This window comes from Salarias fasciatus, chromosome 6, assembly GCF_902148845.1.
Source record: "Salarias fasciatus chromosome 6, fSalaFa1.1, whole genome shotgun sequence".
Classification (NCBI taxonomy): Eukaryota; Metazoa; Chordata; class Actinopteri; order Blenniiformes; family Blenniidae; genus Salarias; species Salarias fasciatus.
This window is the reverse complement of record NC_043750.1, coordinates 14,423,097-14,439,398: the sequence shown is the minus strand read 5'-3', so window position 1 is coordinate 14,439,398 and position 16,302 is coordinate 14,423,097. Positions and strand designations below refer to the sequence as shown.

Sequence of the window (16,302 nt, the reverse complement as noted above, 5' to 3'; positions counted from 1 at the left end):
GGGGGGGGGGGGGGGGGTTTCGAGTCGCTGGGAGGAGAGAGGGCCGAGCGGCTTTCACACGTTAACACAGTCGCACCTGGGAGCTGAGCGGCGCACAGTCTCGCACTGTCGGACACGGAGCTGCTCCGCTGGAACAGTAAAAGGTTAAGTGCCCAGAGGTCACAGCCCTGATGGTCGTTGTTGAGGGATTTAAACTGCCAAGATTTTCACAGCTACTGTACCACTCCGATTTTAAACCGTGACCTTTCAGTCACAAGCACATTTCCTCCGAGCCCGTCTCTCACTGCAGGTCAACAGAAGACTAGTGAGGCTAAATGCAGGGATGGTGAGCCGACGTAGTGAAGAGCAGCGCTACCCAAGCTCTGTGAAGTATTTCTACTGTTGATTGATGATCAATTTATCTGCAAATTAATCACTTTCATCCTTCACTTTGCCAGTACAATATTGCAACGACAAACACAAATGGGACAGAAAGATATTGGAATAAAATTCTCTTTAGTTTTTGTTGAAATTGTTTCTTTTATCTTACTGGTTATTTTATCATCATGAATAAAGTTTCAGAATCAAAAGAGTTTGATAAAACAAATGATTTTTTTTTACTTTGATTCCACTTTAAAAGTAACACATCAAGTGTTACTGTTATTAAGTGTTTGATGTCTAGAGGGTAAAAAAAAACAACCTCAATCTTAAAAACTAAGTACAATATGTGGAAGAATGTGTGCCAAACCACATGTTTTATATTGTCAGTAATTACATTATCATACATAGCATCTATTCATGAAATCAAAGACGAATCCATAGAGATCAATTGTGACTAAAGTGAAATAAAAACTGTTGTAGAATGTTCAAGGATATACTAAGATAAAAACTCCTTGTAAACAAACATGATATAAGCTTGAGTGCCTGGTGTACCTTTCATTGATTCTTGTTTACAATAACCCAACAACAATAAATAAATGCTCACAATATCTTCATGAAGTTAAATAATTTATTTCATTGATCTATTTCTGAGCCCTGATAGAAAGAGCTGCATACTCATCCGCCGGTTTCTCATCTCTTGCGGCATGTGTCAGGTTTAGTACTTCCGACATCTGCCTCGTGCCCTGCCCTGGGCGTGTTTTCTGTGTACATGCATGTAAATGTGCAGGTTTGCATGTGTCTGTCTATGTGCACAAGTGCAAATGCAGAAGAAGGCTCAGACTAATTGCACAGGTCCATCTGCTGATTCTGGAAAACAGACTATCTTTTTTTTTTTTTAATGAATACAAACAGAACAGACACACATGCATGCAGGCACAAACACACACGCACACACACACACACACACACACACACTTACACAACAAGTGCCTGCCTCAAAGGCTTCAACTTGGACCCTGTACAATCTGCACACACTCTATGGCAGCTGTGAGGACGGCATTGACTGGCATGGTTACCAATATGGACGCTTTTGTCTTAGAACAAAAAGCCTCTCCACTCAAGGCAAAGGTCACATTAAAAGACAATAAGCCTGCTTTCATGGGGGGGCGAGCCCAAGAGGGCGAGGAGCGCACGTGTGTGTGTGTGTGTTTCTATTGTGGGGACATTGTGCGGTCTCATTTTGTTTAAGGACCTTTTTTTTTCTGTTGTGGCTCCCTCGAAATGTAAAATGTCAAGGTTAAAAGATTTAAATGATTTTAACCAGTGATTACCGTAAGATGAGAGTCAGTCTGCAGGAAGCAAAACGTACCAAAAAGTCATGGTGACTTCACTAAACACAGATAAGCCATGGAGTCGTGATCACTGAAAAATGAAGGGAGTAATGCTCATTATCTCTCTGTTGTTTAATGCATCTGTTGTTGGGATTGATATTTTAAGCAGAGCGTGTACATTTTGTCCCAAAAGCTGATGTGCTCAAGGCGTTGGCAGGATTTGCTAGAAAATTGTAATCTCACTTGAAAATAATCAGTTAGGCAGGTGGTCATTTTGATTTGGAACTATCAGAGTTAATTTTTGAAATTTTTGATATTTTAATGATTTACTGAATTAACATTGATGTAGAAATTGCTTCGATAATTAAATTCCCAAATAATTCCTTACTTCTCAAGATTTCTTATTCTCTGTGAACATATTGTAAGTGTGACTAAGCGTATTCGGTCTGCATGTGAGGCAAGAGTTTATCTCCGGACGCATCCGTGTTCTGTGTATGTACTGCAGTGTGACTCAATTTACATGTAATTACTGTTAAACCAATGAAACTGATCCGCTTCAGGTTTCAATCCGTGCTCTCCTGAGCTCGCCAGCAAATGAGGATTGTGTATTTGTCCATGTGAAGCAGGAAACACCTGTTTTGCAGAGAAAAAACACACATCCCACACACACAAAGAATGATATATCCCATTTCCTGTTGTTCTTTCTTCTCACTCATTGTTTCGGAGAAATAAAGACAAAACGCAGCCTTGATATCACAGAATAGGATTTCAAAGCAAGCGTTCTCAGACTTATCAGAGTCGAGGAAGGAAAGCATCTGTGGTGAGACACATTGTACAGGAAGTGCATTAAAGTCCGCTCACAGACTGACACACACACACACACACACACACACACACACACACACACACACACACACACACACACACACACACGGAGTGAAAAGTATTTACCACAGAGCAGCAAAAACACCAGTGATGAAACTATAAACCCTAATCGTCAAATAAAAACCTCAAAATCAGCCCTCTAAAGCGCACATCCATCTATGGCTCCTTGCAGCTTTCTTAAAAACTGATCCAAGTGGTCGCTCACTCAAGAGAAATGACCCGAGCAATTAAACAGATAAACCCGAAGGGATTACAAGCAGTAGCAAAGAGAGAGAGAGAGACTCAGACCGTCGTCATTCACAGCGCTGCCAGCCAATACAATCAATTACAGATAGGATCTCGAATGAAAACATGACCTCAGGGTTTTTATACTGCAAAGATGCAATATATTTCTCCTCTTAGTGTAAAACTGATGCCTACTGGAATACAGACAAGCTGTCAATACGTAGGAACTGCACCGTCCTCTATTGCCAATAAATTGAATGTGCAATTCATCAGCCCAACTCTAGGAGACAGTATTTCTAATTAAAAGGGAGCTCGTAAATTCGACATTTTACAGGTCCTGCTCAGCTTGTAAATACACTGTAAATAAGATGTGGTGAGTGGCTTCATGGGCAGATGAAGGTCTGGGTTTGCGGTTAAACTCCGGCTGATGCCTTCAGTGAACAGCGGGGCTGATCGCAATTAATTCCAAACTCAGTTTTAATCCCAAAGGGCAAATAGATCTCTGTGTGAACACATCTAACGCTTTTCATGGCAGCTACTCTTAAAATTTACATCCTGTTGCATTCACAGCACAAGTAAAATTCATGTTTTTTTGTATTATTGTTTTTTAAACTTGGTCCCATCTGATTGGATTAGCACTCGGAGAGGGAACATTTGTTGGGCCAATTAGAGCGCTTCCAGGCACAGACGGAACCCCGGCGTCTCCAGGGAGAACACTGGGTCATATTTGGGCACCAAAAAAAGCATAAAGCATACTGTAGAGTCGGCAAAAAGCACACCAGGTGTGCGTATATATTTGCATGACTATCCCCAAGGCCAAAAGCTGCCTGCTGCAACTAAGAGCGTATTCTGAGTCAACATCTCTGGTTAAATATGTTTGAAATTCTTATAGGGTGAAACCGTGTGTATCTGAATCAGCGCACACGTATAATCTTACCTGTTTTAGCGTGCTTTGCTTTGACAAAAGTGAAATGAAACCGCAGAGAATCACATCTCAGTGGCAGCTGGATGTCCTCGTCCTGAAGGAGATGAGAGAAAGACGTGAGGGAGGAGATACGGAGGAAGGCACATCCCAAAAAGGAAGACTGGTGGGGTTATTTGAGCTCAGTGAACTGAAGTCCTTGTCATTTTTCATAATAGAGACAGATAGCTATGATATGTAGTGAATGTGGGGTGCGATGTGAATAATGACCCCCCTCCAGATTACCCACTCAAACATGAGAAGATGACAGTTCACAAGCCACTTTTTGCTAGTCATTGCTTGTTTAGGGTTTATGTGCGTTTGTGTGTGTGTGTATGTGTGTGTGTGCACATGCAGGCACGTGCTCTGCCTCATAATGACCTCTTAGGTGTCAGAATATCAAAGTCTATAATGGCCTATCTCCGTGCTTGCAGGCAGTTTGCAGCTAAAAAGCTCTCTCATGCCACGATAACTGGTTTATATGGGTGGCATTTCACTGCCAAATGCCAGAGACACTTTTCAAAAAAGGAAATTGGGAGCTCTGTTTCTAGAAAGTAGAGTGTCAGTTATTCACTCTTAGAATGTCTCATCTCTTTATCTTTTTGAGTCTCCTTCCCTGTCTCCCCCTGCATCTACCCTCATTTTCCATCTTTTTGTACTTTGTGTCTCTCCCTCTCTGACGGTTTTTCCTCTCTGTTATTCCTCTTCTTTTTATTTTTTTCCTTCTAAAAACTTCTATCTTCTGTCTCTCTCGCTCTGTTTCTTCACCCCCACTTTCCACAACAAGTTATTTGAGAGCAAACTTTGCAGCTGCCACATCTCACTGGGGTCAAGCTCTGTGTGTGTGTGTGTGCTTATTGACAGTGTGGGTACTGAAGCAGACACTGCACACAGGTTTATGTGCACAATGCATAACCGTGTGTGTGTGTGTGTGTGTGTGTGTGTGTGTGTGTGTGTGTGTGTGTGTCCGTGTATGAGTGTGTGCGCTTATTTCTTGAGCCTGAAGAAATACTGTTTATCTGTTTGGCCTCGAATTTTCTGTTGGTCTTTATCTGTTTTGCCATGCAAGATTTCCAGACACACAAAACACACGCATGCGTGTCTGCACGCACACACACATACAGAGTGTTGGAGCATGGGCGCTCAGACAGGGTCCTGCTGTAATTGGGTCTATTAGCCAGTACAGGGGGCCATGAGCAATACCTCTCTGGTCGGGTAGGCAGAGACTGCTACAAAGGATAGATCCAGTGTAGCGTGTTTGTGTACATCCACATGTTTGCATCTGTCCATGTGTATGCATGTAAATGACTATAAACTCCTTGTGTAGTGTGTGTGTACACATTCACAATAATGCAAGAGCATTACCATGTTGCCAGAGGCGCCAGAGAGGAAGTTAGGCGATAAGCTCGCACCTCGGTTCATGTCTCACTTGTTTCTCCGGGAACATGGTATACATTATTCACATGGGACTGGTCAACAATGGCTGTATCCGAAAAGGAGGAATGAAAGAGGAGAGCTGGGAGAAAAGAAAAAAAAAATGCTGAGGAGTGCTGATAAAGGAGCAGGATTATAAGTGGAGCTCAGCAGAAAGTGAGATTTTTCATTATCAGTCCATTTAGGTGTTCTGGTCAAAAAGAGGAGGGATGACGTTCAAGATGCCGAAATCCATGATTACACTGGAGATTGAGTTTACTTTTATTTTTAATCAGTGCGCACAGAACAACAATCACTGAAGAGAATATAGTGAAAAAAAATTAAAATAACCTGTTATGCTATATTTTTTGCATGAATAGACATCTGCCATTTGTTTGACCAGCAGCCCACTTTAATTTAATTTAGATGCTTGATTAGTTGCCTTAAACTTGCAATTCAGTGGGATCAAGAGTGTCAAACGCATCCACACATGCAGTCAAATCCTCATTTTTGTTTTTGTTTTGGTACAAGGAAGTACAGCTATTATCTGGAAATATTCACATCAGATGCACTTCACAGTTACCTATGGCGACGTAAGTAACGTGTCTATTGAGCTGTTCAGTTTCCTGTCCTCAGCCACAACATGTCACTGGAACGCACTCCACATGCCCTTCCTGCTGCAATCAAGGTCAGATTCAACTCAATGTGCCACGAGGGAGGATTTTACAAAAACCTATATTGAACAACTTGATTTTTTTTTTTCCTGAAAGTGGAATCAAAAAAAAAACCCAAAGGTTTCCAACAATATCTGCAGTGAGCATTTTTTCACCAGCGCATCCTTTAAGTATGGATCGATGATAATCTAGTTTCGCTGGCAAAAAGAAAAGCTTTCACTGCTGGATCTTGCTGCAATCAGCTGTTCTTATGCTGAAATTTTTTTTATTATATGACTTTATTGCTAACTGCACTGTTATTGCGTGAACCATATTGGAACATCTGGTGGCCACATGCTTGACGCTCTTTGAAACCAACCATTCCTTAATTTGAACTGGTTCAGTTGCATAAAATAACCATGAAACATAGTTACGAGTATTGTTAAAAAAAAATAAATAAATAAAAAAAATCTCTTCCTCAATAGTATAATGAGGGTTTTGGAGAATCTTTGCAGAGGATTTGAGTATTTTTTTATATAATTTATTTACATTTGATCATTAAATTAACTACAGCCTATCCATTTAAGAATGAATTGTATTGATATCAACAGATCGGTCTAATTCCAGTGAATCCAACAAGGGCCGATTGCATAACTCCTCCTCTCGGCTGCTGCAGTGCACTTCACTGCAACCAGCAACTGGCAATCAATTTTAAAGGGGTAAAATTTATGACTGTTGAATACAAACAGATAACATACAATTGTGATCAAATGAAGGCAACAGGGGAAAAGACAGTAAACAGAGGGACCAGTGGCCAGTGAGGCTGTGGGCAGCGAGTGCAGCAGTATGACTGAACAATAGATGGATTGCTTTTTTTCCTTCAGTCTCTGGGCTCAGTGTCTTCCCGAAAAGAAGAGGACAAAAAAAAAAACTGAGTAGATTTCAAATGATAGATGCTGCCCATTTTCCCACAGTAAAACAATGGTGTTTTCTATTATGAGAGGCACTGGTTGTATTGATGTCCCATGTCATCCCCATTACTCATCAGCCAGCTACATGTAATTAGGAGGACTTTTACAGTATGCCTGCATGATGATTCTTCATGTAATTATGCCTCAGACAACAGGTTACGTCATAACACACCAGAAACTGGGCTGATTGTGCCTGATGGCGGAGATTTACGGAAAATCCAAATCAGTCAAGACCTCCTTTTAAAAGGTGGAGCCCCCATATGTTCATCTTCACCACTGTGCTTTCCCTTGGGCTTCAACACATCCAATATAAGCATGAAGAATACGAAGCAATAGCATACATGCTCTACCCAGGCGTAAAATTAAAGACTCTTGTCTATGTGCCCCACATAAATCTTTCAGAGACGGGAGGGGAAAGTGAGGAAGGGAAGTGTGTGTACGGCAGTGAAACAAAAAACCTGCCTGATTTGTCCGGTTATTGTGAAGCATTGAACTGTAATCAACTGTACTCAAGCCTGGACAATGACGTCTTCCAATACATGGATGCACAGACGCGCTCAAGATATGCAGCAGCATGTATGAAAGAGAACAACACACACACACAATTATAACTCAGCCTATAAAAATGGCTTTCAATAATCCCCTAGGATTCATTTTAAACAAAGATTTGTTTCAACAACACTAAATATCATAAATCAAAAGATTTTCTTTCTCACTCCCGCACAGCAAGCACCATTGACCAACACCTTGCACTCATCTTGATACATGTGATGGATAAAACCCCATCTATCATACAGGGAGCCACCGAGCAAGAGCCAATCAGAGGGTTCAGAACGCTTGTAAGCACACTGAGGGAGAGCACGCATACAGTTTCTCACATGGTTAGAAAACAGACATGTGGTCGGGGTAAGTTATTGCTGCAGGCCCACAGGCCAGAATGGTAGTCATCTGTCTTTGTGTGACACTATCAAGCTCCTCGCAAAACACAGAGGTGGTAAAATGATTTTATTACAAAATGTGAAAGATACATCAGGGACAAATTGACGAGGGCTGACTCACGCCAAAGGGGCACGCTCCCTTAATCTCAAATGAGTTTGAATGTTCTCAGCAGAAAGTGAACCACGCAGCGTGTTTTACAGTCACACACTGTGAAAGTGCTAAAAGTAAAGCTAGCCGATTTGAGCACCGTTCTCACACAGCATTATTCACCAGCCAGTCAAAGGGGATTTAACCTTAGGCAGCGTGAGGTGTGATATTTACACCCCAGACAAGGCGAGTCAGCTCAGTAGCGTAAGAGAAAAACACAAAACAGTGCAAATGATGTCAACACGTGTTGTGAAGCCATTGATCATTGCTATGTTTGCCAATATCTTTGTTCCATCAAGCATGACCATCCAGTCATCCTGGTCTGTCTTCAGCCCATCACGCCACACCAACAGCAAAGCTCCGGATCAATACTCCCTGGCACATATCCTCTCTCCCAAAGACTTGGAATGAAAACGCCATTCGATATCAATCAGGATCCCAGCTGTGCCACCGAACAGCCGCAATAAACGACAGCATTATTATTATTTTTTTTTAATTTACCATCAAATGACCGGTTCCATCACAGAGCTTCGACTCAGATCCTTCAGTCTAGTTTATGCTGAAAGGAACCAGATGAACCGAGAGTGGAAGATGTATGTAATGCAGTTAAAAGTAAAAGCCCAGTAAGCAGGAAATTTAAGAGGGGCCTGGAGATGATGGCATTACAGCAGACGCTGATTGTGGACAATCTGCTGAAGAAGGAAAAGATAGCGAACATATCATTGGTTCAAGCACGGTGGATATAAGAAGCATGCAGGCTCTAGAGACTGGGAAAAGGACAAATTGGAAGTAATTCACAGCATACAATAAAATATTTAACAAAATGTACCTACTCAAGTAAACATTACTCGAAACAATGAAACTAGAGTTCCCCTCATATTGTCCAAGGCCCACAGCCACAGAGGAGGACCGGCCCCACAGCTGAATCACTTTTTAAACAATCCTGCGTTTTCAGATTCTACAGTTCCTCCATTGATAAGAAATGCTGTGTTATACCACAGCGCGCTGAGGGATTTATGCCCCCAGCCCTGAGATGACCTCATTGTTCATCGCCCCATAATTCAAATCTGATCCGCTGTGTTGCATCACATTGTGTGTATGACTCATTTCCATGCACCCCATTCTTTTAAACAAGCGAGGCCTCCGCGACACACCACAGTCAACCCTGCAAACAACCCGGCGAAGAATTTCCCATCAATACCGGGGCGACTGACTTAACACTTAACACACACACACAGCCGCACACTGTTTAAATGGACTGAACTGGGAAGAGAAGAGGAGGGGGTGAGTGCTATTGTAAATGATTTCCTGCAGAGACCAAAATAATCGGCAGACCTTTGAGTGAGCTTCTTACAATCACTCTGGCCTTGTACGCTGATTCTCCATTCAGCTCCCTAATGGCACTGTGTGTGCCACTAAATATACAGCTGCAGGCAAAGTCTATGCACCGTACATCTGTGAGTGTGTAAGCCTGTGCATGAGTGTTAGTACACAAGAGCAAACGTGTGTGTCTGAGAGTTGATGTCGACTGTATTAATGTGCTTAGAGTATCTGCAGAAAGCAGTGTGTGTGTGTGTGTGTGTGTGTGTGTGTGTGTGTGTGTGTGTGTTGCTGTATGTTTCTATAGAGTGAAGATGGCTTTGAGTGTAGAGCAGGGAGGTGAAGGGCGCAGCAAAGCGAGGGCAGGAGATGTGTAGACCGCATCTACAATGGTTTTCTTGCTGTTATTTCTTTAAAAATGAAAAGCAATCTCACCACTACTACAAGTTATGCAAAAAACTATAGAAACTGTAGAAACACTGCACACAAAAGAACTACTTAAACATGTATGGTCATGAAAGAAATAACTATATCCAAAGGAAATGTTGTTTTGACATTTGTGGACATGCAAACTCTGAGCCAAAAGCCAGTTTAACCCCTTTTCAATTCCTTTCCGTGACCCTGTTTTTTTAAGCCATTTCATAATTGAAAGGGGTTGGGCGTGTGGGCTCTTTGGAGTAATGTTAATTCTTGCTGTTGTGACACAAAGTTGAGGGTAAAAAAAAAAATCTAAAAGTTTACTTTGATTTGCACACACAGTAGCACAACCATCAGACCAAAACAAAAGACAGCTGTCGTGACATATATACCGTACTGCACCATAACTTCCATGAAATTGTTGTTTTCTGAGATAAATACAATACAGTGAATGTTGGGTCATTGTTTTACCAAACAGGAATTCACCAAAATCTTATCAAATATATAAAGGGAGGAAATCCTCCATTGTGCCCACCAGTTGTGATGTGTGAAAGGGGCGCTGGCCGTCTGAAGCATGTCACATCCTCTGCTGGCTCAGTTTAGAGATCTTTGGTTTAACTGCAATGAATCTGGTTTGAATTACACACAAACGAACAGATCTTGTTGAGAAGTCCTTCTGCTGTTTATCGTCAACTGCTGGACAGACTGTTTTAAAGCTACCGTCGAGCATTTGTTGATACAATGCAGAATTCATAGCTGAATGTGTGACTGAGAGCGTTCCAGTCTCTTAAGCAGTAAAGCAATCCCAAACCTTATTATTTGCACCACAGTGCTTCACAGCCAGTGTGAGGTTCTCCTCCTGCAAAGCTGTCAGACTGGCTTCTACTGTGGCCAAACAAATCTATTTCTGATTTGTTTGTCCACAACGCGTTGTTCCAAAAGGCCTCATCTTTGGCTGTATGTTTACAGAGCTTAGAGAGCTTCTATCCTTCTTCCGTGTTGTCGCCACACTTCAAGAGCAAAGACAAAAACACATTAAGACGCATTCCAACTTCTAGGCTTGGACGAGATTTTAATCATTCACAGCTAATGTCAGAACTGCTCTGATAATATCGATAAAAATCTGATATTGACTTTGACCATGTAAATATTCTTTTCAAAGATTCGAGTTATATAGTGACTGAGAATTGTGATTTATGAGAATTGTGCAAAGTATAGCCAAGTTCAAAATTTGATGAACCAAAGACACAATTAAAATGTTATATTATGACTTGGAATGATCATATAAAAATTAGATTGAAATGTTTCATTGTTCTCACTATTTTCATTATTTGATTGTACATAGTTCTCTTAGATCTTTTTATTTTTTTTTTTACTGTGTGACATTATAGCCAAAAAATAAATAAATAAATAAAATTAGACATGAAATAAATTCCATGTGGCCTAAGAAACCATTAAAACTCAATTAACATGGATGAATAAATAAAAATCAACCTTTTGAAAAACCACAAATGAATCTGACTCAAATAATAATATAAATCCACTAATAAGTCCTTCAGATTGATCACTTGAGAAGAAACTGTGAGATGGTGAAGTAAAAGCTCTCTGTGGTTATTCTAAAGCTGGCGGTCAATCGAACATGAAACATTCAGTCTTATTCACTCCTTGATTTCTATTGTAAGCAAGTAGAAAGAAAAGAGACAATATCACATCACAAGATTTTACTGTCATAATAAATGCATGACGGGGAATCAATTTCAGAATTGATTTCGCTGATTGATTTGACATCTTCTTCATACCATGTGTGTTGTTCCACAGCCTCGGCTCCTTGTTCCTGTGCAATAATGTGTCTGATGCAAAACTTTGATTAAAAACAAACCCTCGCTGTGAGGAGTTTTCACCTCGTTCAGCAGGTTTGCTTTCGCTAAACTTGTTGCTGTGTTTTCCGCTGTGCTCCATAAGAACGCATAAAAATAGCAATGATGTCCCTCCTGTGTCTTTGCAAGTTGTTTAGCACGATAAAGGCAGCTTTGGAAGAAGTCCCACAGAAAACTGACGCAACGTGAGAATATACCCCTCAACAGAGATCAAGATCGCGCTCGTTTGTGTTGTGGTAATAAATTAAACCTGATTTTATCATCTATGCGCGACATCTGTGCATTGCTCAGTCAAGGCCCCTCCTCAGGAGGTTCACAGATTATGCATATTTCATGTTTCCTGTCATAAAATGGTTAAATGTCAATGATATTTGACATTTTTGTATGACTTATTTAGAGTCAAAAGACTGATTATTCCTTTTCCGTATCGTTTCCACACAACACAAAGCATGAAAAGCCCCAGAAATACAGACAGACAATGTGCTCTGGTGGCTTGAGCAGAAGGTGTTCTAATAGTTCCATATTTAGGCAGTGTGAGACATCTATCACTGCAGGTCTATTCTAGTCGAGGCCATAGGCACAATGAGTCAGTGGATGCCCTGAGACCTCATAGACGGTCGTGTGCTACTCCCTGTTAGGCTTTCTCGAGCTATTTTCTATTCGCATAACAGCAAGTAGCTGCATGGCCTTCTCATGTGGCGGAGCTCTAATAGGGCGAAATGATATCTAAGGCGATTTTCACACATTAAAAGAGGTGGACTGAGCTGATAGCTCCAGTCAACAGTGGGGAATGGTGGGAGCCCGGGTTAAGTCTTTGAGGGAAGGAAAGGGTAGAAGGAAGGAGCTGTTAACACATGGCCAAAGGCTTTAGGTGGAAGAGGAAGACAGGCAAGGATCTGGGCTCATTATTGCAAAACGGGCGAGAGATGTCGTTCGGCGCAGAGAAGGATTTTGAATTAGGTTAAGCTCCACACACAAAGTGAGGCTGAGTCTGGAAATCTGTATGCATCATGAAATCAAGAGCTCAATATTCACTGAAACTTCAAAATTTTGTCACTGATTTTCTTTTTCTTTTTTTTCGGAAGCTGAAACCTCAGGAGTGACTGAGTTTGCAGAGACGCCGGTTGTCTCGGTGAGCATAATAAACACACCTTTTGTTTGTCTGCATTCCTTCTAAACACAAACCCTTGCCGTGCATAAATGAACAAAAGGGATCCGAGGAATTGAAGTGCGAACTCTTGAAGAAGCGCTTGTTAAAATGGATCCAGGGAAATCAGCTCATGGGTTCGGTGTGTGCCCACTAAACACAATTAATTGCACAAGCGCTTAAGTTTGACTTTCTAATAACCCTTGACAATGTAAATAGAGACTTCAATAACAAGTTACACTTGTTCCAAAATGGATTATATGCTTGTTTGTCTTAATATTCCATGCATGTGTCTGTTGGTGTCTGTCTGCGAAGGATCACGCTGTCTGCCAAAGTTTATTTTCATTGTGTCAAAGGATTCCATGTGAGCACAAGATGCTGAACATACGATCCTTTATTTAAATTAGACTGTTTCCATTACAGGGTCAAATATTGTCGTTGGGGCTTTGCGAATCTAAACCCACATATTGTGTTGCGTTAACAGCTCCAAACAAAAGAAAGGCAGACGCTGTTCAATCAAGCAGAACAATCTGAATTAACACAACTCTCCTCCATGCTCACCCTCTTTCCCCCAGCAAGGGGCTTTGTCTGCCATGTGCATCATAACAGAAAGGATTCGGTGACCTAATTAAAGGAGGACAGATAGACCAACAGTCAGCACAACGCCTGATTGCGGCTGTTGCACACGCAGCTTCAAGTGCTTCAAAGCATCAGTGCTGCATGAGTGTCATTACTGACGGTGACCCAAGATGCACTTTGACACCCCTCGCGTTGACGGTATCGCAGCTGACAAACCCCCTGTGGTTCTCTTTAAACGGCTCTTTGAGCTTGTCAGAAAAAATATCTAAAATATCCTTTATGGATGGTCATCTGAGATGGAAGATACAGGTTTTTAGATGTTTGATTCAAATAAGCACATTAACCTAATTGCGCCATCGCCAACACGCAGATATGGTGAGGATATGTTCTTCTGATGTTCATCTAATCCACAAACACAATCATCTCCTTGGAGACGGGCTTGTCTTTTAACAGATGCTGCTAAGATGGCAGCCAAACAAATCTATGTAATTCTTTTTCTCCCCCCCCCCCCCCCCCCCCCCCCCCCAGTAAAACCATACCACACACAACTGACCGTCCATCTCCTCCACCTGCTCACCGGATTCCTTGAAAACACCTCTCTGAGCCGCTACACTGAGTCAACGCATTGTCAACCTGCACTCCAACCTACATCCACCCTCTACATCACACCGAACACCCAGACCTACACAAAGAGTTTGCACAAAGCCTCTCTGCTGATAGCCACTTGGATGTGGAGTGTACACAGTGATTCCAGAGAGCCAGCCCACAGCCACCCAACCAAACACAGACAGCGGATGACTAAAGAGGAGGGCTGCTTTAATTGGCACATATCGCAATTATTTCTGAGACAGACCACTTGTGATGAACCATATCGGTGTGAATGTGCCAGAGGATTATCCCTGGCTGCGTGATGACTGTTTATTGCAAAGAGCCCAGCTGTGGTCACACACACACACACACAAACACGAAGAGGCTCCTGTTTTCACTCCAGGTCAAGATCGAAGGATTGTGCCACCATCAGTAGTTCTCAGTTTCACATCAAGGTCATCTGCAACTGTGGACGCCTCTCGTGTAAATAAGAGCCCTGACATCCACTCATGAATCCGCATGATTGACGTATCCCGGGGTGCACTGGCCTGCTGGAGACTCATTTTCCTACTGAGCCGCTGGATTTACCCTGGATTTCAGACTGCGGCTGACAAAAAAAAAAAAAAAAAAAGGCAGCGCGGCCCCAAATCAGCTGCATTCCAATATAGTCAAATGACAAAGCGCAGAAAATAAAATGAGAGGAAAAAGCCGAGGAGGTGAAGACTGTCTGTCTGTCATCCGTCATGCTAAAGCGTGTGATTTGTCATTGCGCCCTGCAGTGAGGCAGACACATGCGGCCACGGAATAATAATTATGTGTACACCCTGGCCGACGAGCCGTCATGGGATAACGTGATTGCATTGATTTTTTTTTTTTTTTTCTCGGAGAGGTAACAGATATCATTGAAAATCACTTTGCCTCCGCGACATCTCGCATCCGAGCGACGCCCATGCAGCCCGAGCCGCCGGACCATCAGCATCATCATCACGGGCACAAAATGCGGGGAACTATATTACATTTTAACCCCCCCTCCCCTCCCCTCCCTCCCTTCGTCCATTAGGGCCAGTTTCTGCGCCCCGTAAGTGCAGTAATTGCAGGCCAACATTCCCATGGGCATCCGTGAGAACCCGGGTCGGCTCGCAGGGTCGACACACATTTCAACCGACGAGATGATGCCGGAGAAAGGGCTGGAGAGCGGATCCTTACCGCATATATCTGTGCAACATCCAGCGCAGAGCGGAGCCGGGAAAAGCCGTCCCTCTCCTCCAGTCGCCGGAATGCAAATCTTCAATATAAATGTATCTTCCCCCAGTCGATAGGTTTCAGCGGGCTGGTTGGCGCCTCCGCTCCAGATCTATACTTAATTCGTGTTGCTGCTGCTGCTGCTGCTGCAAAACGACGTGGGCAAATCTTCCCGAAAGACGGGATGGAATTAAAGCCGAGGGTGTAATAAACCAATAGCTGCGTGCTCAGTATCCCGATCAGCGCGCACGCGGGAGGAGGAACCACGTCCGTCCAAACGCACCAAGTCCAGCGGAGTGCTGGAGGAAGACAGAGGCGTCTCTCTCTCTCTCTCTCTCTCTCTCTCTCTCTCTCTCTCTCTCTCTCTCTCTCTCTCTCTCTCTCTCTCTCCCTCTCTCTCTCTCTCTCTCCCTCTTTATGTTCTTACTGACTTCTGCTGAAGTCCGCGGCGCACCGCTCAGCTCAGCGGAGCAGAGGACCGTGGTCGCGGCGGAGAGAGAAGGGTCAGAAATGACAAACCAATTTGGAGGCGCGCTGAACGCTCTGCTGATCAGAGCGCAGCCGGAGCGGCGCGAGGAGGAGAGGAGCTGCAGGAGGGAGGGAGGTGGAGGAGAGGAGAGCAGAGGAGAGGGTGATGACTCCTGCCTGGGGGATGCAGGCAGAGGAAGAGGGAGAGATGGAGTGAGGGGGTGTCCGGTGGAAAACACGGAGCTGGATCTGGCTCCCAAATCTCTGGACCGAGGGCTCCACCTGCCGTGAGAAAGCGCACAGGGTTGCCAAACTTTTCGAGCCTGAGGTGGTTTGGGGTTTGCACCCCCCCACCCCCGCCTCACCCCACCCCATCCGTCATGTCAACTTCAATTTCAAGCTGAGAGTTTTTTTTTTTTTTTAATAAGTATACCCACTAACACTTATGTTCAGTGTGATATTGTCAAAAAATAAAATAAATTAAAATGGAATCATTGCCATTGTTCAGGTTGTTTAACCTGGAAACCAATTGAACAACTGTATAGGGTCCCAAGCTGTATCGGAGCCAGAGTGGGGGCAAGGGGGCGGTCGCCCCAGGACCCACAAGGTCATAGGGCCCCGTTTCATGTGATGTGTTCACATTTAATCGGAAATAAATTATTATAATAAAATGTGCAGTGTGCGCGAGAAGGAATACATATATGATTGTGGGCTCCAATTTGCCAATTCTTACATTACGACTGTCCATGAATGCATCAGAGCTGTAAGCAGCGCTGATT

The 16,302-nt window shown here is 43.0% G+C and overlaps 1 protein-coding gene across 8 annotated transcripts in view; it reads right to left on the bottom strand.

Moving 5' to 3' along the window:
- The window catches only part of adgrl3.1 (adhesion G protein-coupled receptor L3.1), a 112,386-nt gene extending 97,259 nt beyond the window's left edge, over nucleotides 1-15,127 (bottom strand). For 7 of the 8 annotated variants that reach the window (XM_030094153.1, XM_030094157.1, XM_030094158.1 and 4 more), the window contains exon 1: nucleotides 3,744-3,820. The gene's annotated coding sequence lies outside the window, so the exon portion shown is untranslated. Of the gene's footprint in view, nucleotides 1-3,738; nucleotides 3,821-15,019 lie in introns of those variants that run through there. The other variant, XM_030094154.1, reaches the window with a different exon arrangement.
- Between the last annotated feature and the right edge of the window lie 1,175 nt (nucleotides 15,128-16,302).